The sequence below is a fragment of the Lactuca virosa genome, chromosome 9 (assembly GCF_052849685.1).
Source record: "Lactuca virosa cultivar CGN04683 chromosome 9, Lactuca_virosa_CGN04683_v6, whole genome shotgun sequence".
Lineage (NCBI taxonomy): Eukaryota > Viridiplantae > Streptophyta > Magnoliopsida > Asterales > Asteraceae > Lactuca > Lactuca virosa.
The window spans coordinates 82,865,137-82,871,136 of record NC_136434.1 but is presented as its reverse complement, the minus strand read 5'-3'; positions in this window follow the sequence as shown (position 1 = coordinate 82,871,136).

The window sequence follows — 6,000 nt, the reverse complement described above, 5'->3', positions numbered from 1 at the left end:
TACAGGGAACTCAACAAGCTTACGGTCAAAAATCGTTATCCTCTTCCACGCATAGACGATTTATTCGACCAACTGCAAGGGGCGAGCTACTTCTCTAAGATTGATCTGAGATCAGGGTATCACCAATTACGGGTGCTTGAGGAGGATGTTCCGAAGACAGCCTTCCGAACTCGTTACGGACACTACGAGTTCGTAGTGATGCCCTTCGGATTGACTAATGCGCCCGCAGTATTCATGGACTTAATGAATAGGGTGTGCCGTCCTTACTTGGATCAGTTCTTCATCGTTTTCATCGATGACATACTTATCTACTCTCGAAGTAAGGAGGAACATAACGATCATCTACGACAAGTACTAGGAACCTTACGATCGGAGAAACTCTATGCGAAGTTCTCTAAATGCGAATTTTGGATCCGCAGAGTCGAATTCTTAGGTCACGTGGTTAGCGAAGAAGGAATCCACGTGGACCCTTCCAAAATTAAAGACATCGAGAACTGGTCAGCACCAAAGACGCCTACCGAAATTCGTCAATTTCTAGGCCTCGCGGGCTACTACCTCAGGTTCATACAGAACTTCTCTCGAATTGCGGAACCCCTTACGACATTGACCCAGAAAGGCGTAGCCTTTGACTGGGAAGAGAAGCAGGAGAAAGCGTTCCAAACGCTGAAGCGAGCCTTATGCACCGCACCGATACTATCCCTCCCCGAAGGGATAGACGACTTCGTAGTATACTGCAATGCATCCAACCAGGGGCTCGGCTGTGTTCTGATGCAACGGGGTAAAGTCATTGCCTATGCCTCAAGGCAGCTGAAGACACATGAGGTCAACTACACCACACACGACCTCGAATTAGGAGCAGTGGTGTTTGCCCTGAAGATCTGGAGACACTACCTATATGGTACGAAAAGCACTATCTTTACAGACCACAAAAGCCTACAACACATATTCAACCAGAAGGAGCTCAATATGAGACAACGACGGTGGGTCGAACTACTCAATGACTACGAATGCGAAATTCGTTATCATCCGGGTAAAGCCAACGTAGTAGCAGACGCCCTAAGTCAGAAAGAATATTCTGGTCGAAGAGTCAAGTCATTAACCATGACTATCCATTCGCATCTATCCGCACAAATTAAGGAGGCTCAGTTCGAAGCCTTGAAACCTGAAAACGTGGCGGGAGAATCCCTATGAGGAATGGAGAAGAACTTGGAAGTCAGGGGTGGTGGAGCTTTATATCTCATGGACCGGATCTGGACACCGAGACACGGTGGCTTCAGAGACTTGGTCATGACAGAAGCACACAACACTCGTTATTCTGTCCACCCAGGTTCAGACAAGATGTATCTGGATCTTAAAAAGCTATACTGGTGGCCTAACATGAAGGCAGAGATTGCTACCTTCGTGAGTAAATGCCTTACTTGCGCAAAGGTTAAGGTCGAATACCAGAAACCATCAGGTTTACTTCAGCAACCAGAGATACCTGAATGGAAGTGGGAGCGGATAACTATGGACTTCATAACCAATCTACCCAAGACAACGGGAGGGCTTGATACCATTTGGGTCATCGTCGATAGATTGACCAAGTCCGCGCACTTCCTACCCATCAAAGAGACCGACAAGATGGAGAAGCTCACAAGAACATACATTCGGGAGATAGTATGACTGCATGGTGTCCCTATATCTATTATCTCCGATAGGGATAATAGATTCACTTCGAGGTTCTGGCAGTCACTACAAAGCTCCTTAGGAACGAGGCTGGACATGATGAGTACAACCTACCATCCACAGACCGACGGACAAAGTGAGAGAACTATCCAAACCTTGGAAGATATGTTGCGAGCCTGTGTGATTGACTTTGGGAAGGCATGGGATACTCATTTACCCCTCGTCGAGTTTTCCTACAACAACAGTTATCACACGAGCATAAAGGTTGCTCCATTTGAAGCCCTCTATGGCCGGAAGTGCAGATCCCCTCTATGTTGGGCTGAGGTGGGTGACACTCAGTTAGCTAAAGGACGAGTTCCTGATAGCACTCTCACGGGTCCGGAGATCATTCGGGAAACGACAGAGAAGATCGTTCAGATTCGTGAACGATTGAAAGCCTCTAGAGACCGACAGAAAATCTATGCAGACAAATGAAGGAAACCCTTGGAATTCCAGGTGGGAGACCGAGTCGTCTTGAAAGTCTCACCCTGGAAGGGCTTGATACGCTTCGGAAAGTGTGGAAAGCTAAATCCAAGATACATAGGGCCTTTTGAGATTCTCTCTAGAATCGGCCCCGTAGCTTACAAACTCAACCTACCACGCGAGCTCAGTAACGTACATTCTACTTTCCACGTCTCGAACTTGAAAAAGTGCCTATTCGACGAGACTCTTGTAATCCCACTCGACGAAATCGAGATCAACGAGAGCCTCAACTTCGTGGAAGAACCTGTAGAGATCATGGACCGTGAGGTCAAGCAGACGAAGCAAAGCCGCATCCCGATAGTGAAGGTTCGCTGGAACGCCAAGCGAGGACCGGAATTCACATGTGAGCGTGAGGATTAAATGAAATCGAAATATCCTCATCTATTCGCTTAGCTATTTGTAACTACCTTATTGCTTAAACTCTAATTTCGGGACAAAATTCCCTCTAACGGGGGGATGATGTGACAACCCGAAATTCCCATTTGTACAAAACCTGCAGTCTAGCACTTCAATAAAAAGTCAAATTCATTTCTGCTAATTTTTAGCTCGGTTTAAAGTCCGTTTGGATATTTTTAATATTAATTCTTCGAGAGAACAAATGAAAGGAAGTATTTTCTAGGATTATTGGGTATCAAATAAAACAATTAACACCTTAATGAGGTGTTCACGGCCAAACATGAGGGGTTTGGGCAGTGAACTCCCCTTTGGCCGTGAACTCATGCTTAAGGCATGAGTTTACTCCTTTCCTTCCTCATTTCTCACTTCCAAGCTCAAGAACACCCACATTCTCTCTCAAGTATCATAAGATCTTCTTCCAAATCTTCCAAAAATGTAAGTGTTTCTTCTTTTGATTTGTTGATACAACACTTCATCTAGTAGTTATACATGATTTCATCCATGAAATCTTCTCTTTTTCATAGATCTTCAAGTGTTCTTCATTTCACCAAGAACACCAAGAACACACACTCGTGTTTTTGGACCTTAAACACTCTTACAAGCTTCCTATAAGTAAGTACACCCCTCTTAACTAGTTATGTGCTTAGATTACTTGTTAAACCATTGAAAAACACCAAGAATGCCCAAGAACACATGGGTTTACGGCCAAGGCAATCTCCTTGGACCGTAAACACCATTAGGTGGTGCATATGTGCCACCATTACTTCCTAGGGCTTGGATATTGGACTAGAACCTTTCATGCATGAGCTAAGGACCTTAAACCACGAAATGATAGGAGTTACCATGGGCTTACGGCCGTAAACCCACAAGGGCCGTAAACCCTAGACCGTAAACCCTAGGCCGTAAACTCCATGGGAGTTGGTCCTTGGGCCGTAAACTCTAAAGCAAGGCCTTACACCCCTTTGATGCAACCCTATGACCTTCTAACACTTAAACCAAAGCGTTTTCCACATTTTAGGGTGTTTATACTTGCTTAATTAGTGTTATAATCACTAATTAGATACATATATATGTCTTTAAATGTTAAATAGGATCATTGTGTGTGTCCAAGTCTTCACTTGACACCTAGCACCTTGTCCAACACTTTCATCCAAACCACTCACTACAGGTGAGTTCATACCCCTTAATCAACCTTTGAAATGATTTTTAAATGCTTTTATGGGGGGGGGGGATACAAGTTGAAACATTCTAGTTATTATATTAATCACATGTGATTAATAACTAGAACAAGCAGAAAGCTTTTCTATTACTTGCAAATTGTTATCAAACTTATGGATTTCAAACACTTCAAAACATTTTAAACTCTTTTACATATAAAATCCTTTATCAAACTCTTTTAAACTTATTTTATTGCCAAACTCATGCCTATACAGATATATTTATATAAGTAAGATTTGAAGGACTTAGGACTGATAGCTCACTTTACTTCCTGTTCCTTGTTTGGTTGTGGACTTAGAGTATCCTGTTATTTGTCCGAATGTCGTTGAAACCTTAGTTATATATCATATATATGTGTTTAGATATAAACGTTTTTACTTCAGTTCAGTACCTTTGGGTAGCAAAGGCATACAAACAACATTACTAGTAAACTATAATAGGTATAGTTTAGGAGATTACTACATACTATTACCAGAGCATAAACATATACTAGTACAGCGAAGAGAACATATACATATACATTTACATATACTTTTACAAGTAAACAAAAGGAACATACACGAACATAACATTCAGAATATGAGATACATCCTCATGACGCAGATTTCATCGTTGTCACGTTGGTAACCAGAGTCTCCTAGAGGGAGAGCGGGCATTGTGTGTATAGATATATACGGGACAGACCATCCCACATCCTGACTGCTAGCTACAGTCCCGACCGACCAAGCCAAGGGGTGACAAATGTCACATTTATTTCGACGCCAGCAGTTCGTTGTGTTTACATCCGTCAATCAGTATGGTTACGAGTATCTTCACATTTACCTTATAATTCATGGTCTTAAGGTAATTAGTACCACGGTAGTTAATACATACAAAACTACGGTACTATAATATTTCCCCTAATACATTAAACTTGAAACGTTTTCGATATTAAACGATAATGTATAAACTATATTTTGATAACGATAGTCAAACTTGGGAAAAATGCATACACCTACAAACAAACAAACAGTACATTTGTGTCTTGGTAGAAGACTACAGTTTAGTAGAAAATATGGGATTTTCTAAAGAGATACGAACATTTTACAAAGAGATACGAACATTTTACAAATAGATGCGAACACTTACAAACGAACATTTTTATTATAAATATTTTGTTGAACCTAGTTAACTTACATTTCACAACATCAATGACACTAAATACTTATGAACTCACCAGCATTTTATGCTGATACTCTCTTTCAAAATAACTTGTATTCTCAGGGAACCAGTAAGACAGGTACACCCATGCAGCTTTTGAAGGACGGAGTGGATCCAAGACTCATCTTATTTTGATTGTACATTTTTGGTGTCATTTGAACTTACAATAGAACACACATGTATTTAACTATTATATTAATGCAATGGATGTTGTTGCTTGTCTTTACTATCATGCATTGTTATGATACTGTACATGAAGTCCTCCACCCCAGAACGTTTCCACCGTTCTGGTTTTGGGGTGTGACACCCTAAAGTCAACAAAGTCAACTCGAGTCAACAATACATGTTTGACCCGACTCGTCGAGTGCACTCTTGCGACTCGTCGAGTCCCTTCGTTTCCTCAGAAGTCTTAAGAAAGTCCAGCTCAAGTCGTCGAGTTGACCCCCAACTCACCAGGTTATCGCACAATCAAACCCATCGGGACAAACCCTCACCGACTCGTCGAGTCAGGCCATGGACTCGGCGAGTCCCTTCGATCAGATTCCTCATTCGGACGATTTAAGGCAGATCTATCACTCCAAACACTAGATCCACCATCCTAAGGGTCGTTTGTTACGTAAAGCTGCAAGCTTTACGTTCAAACATGGCATATAAGACTCATAATGCATATACACACTCCAACAAGGGCACCAACACAATAACTCTTTAAGTGATTGAATAAAGCTTGAGCCTTTGGACCTTATAGACCTCACAAGGTCCAGATCTGAAGTCTAGGCCTAGAAAGGAACTCCATGTACTCATATCTCAACAAAAAGATGATAGAAAGCCCTAATCATCAAAACATGAGATCTAATCACCACAAGGAGAAAGGTGAGAACTTTTTACCTTCTCCAGAAGCTCTTGGACGAAATAACACTGATCCACTGGCCCTCTTCTTGTTCCTTGATGAATCCTTCCCTCCTCCTTAAAAGAAATGTACCAAAAGACCCCAAAATTAGC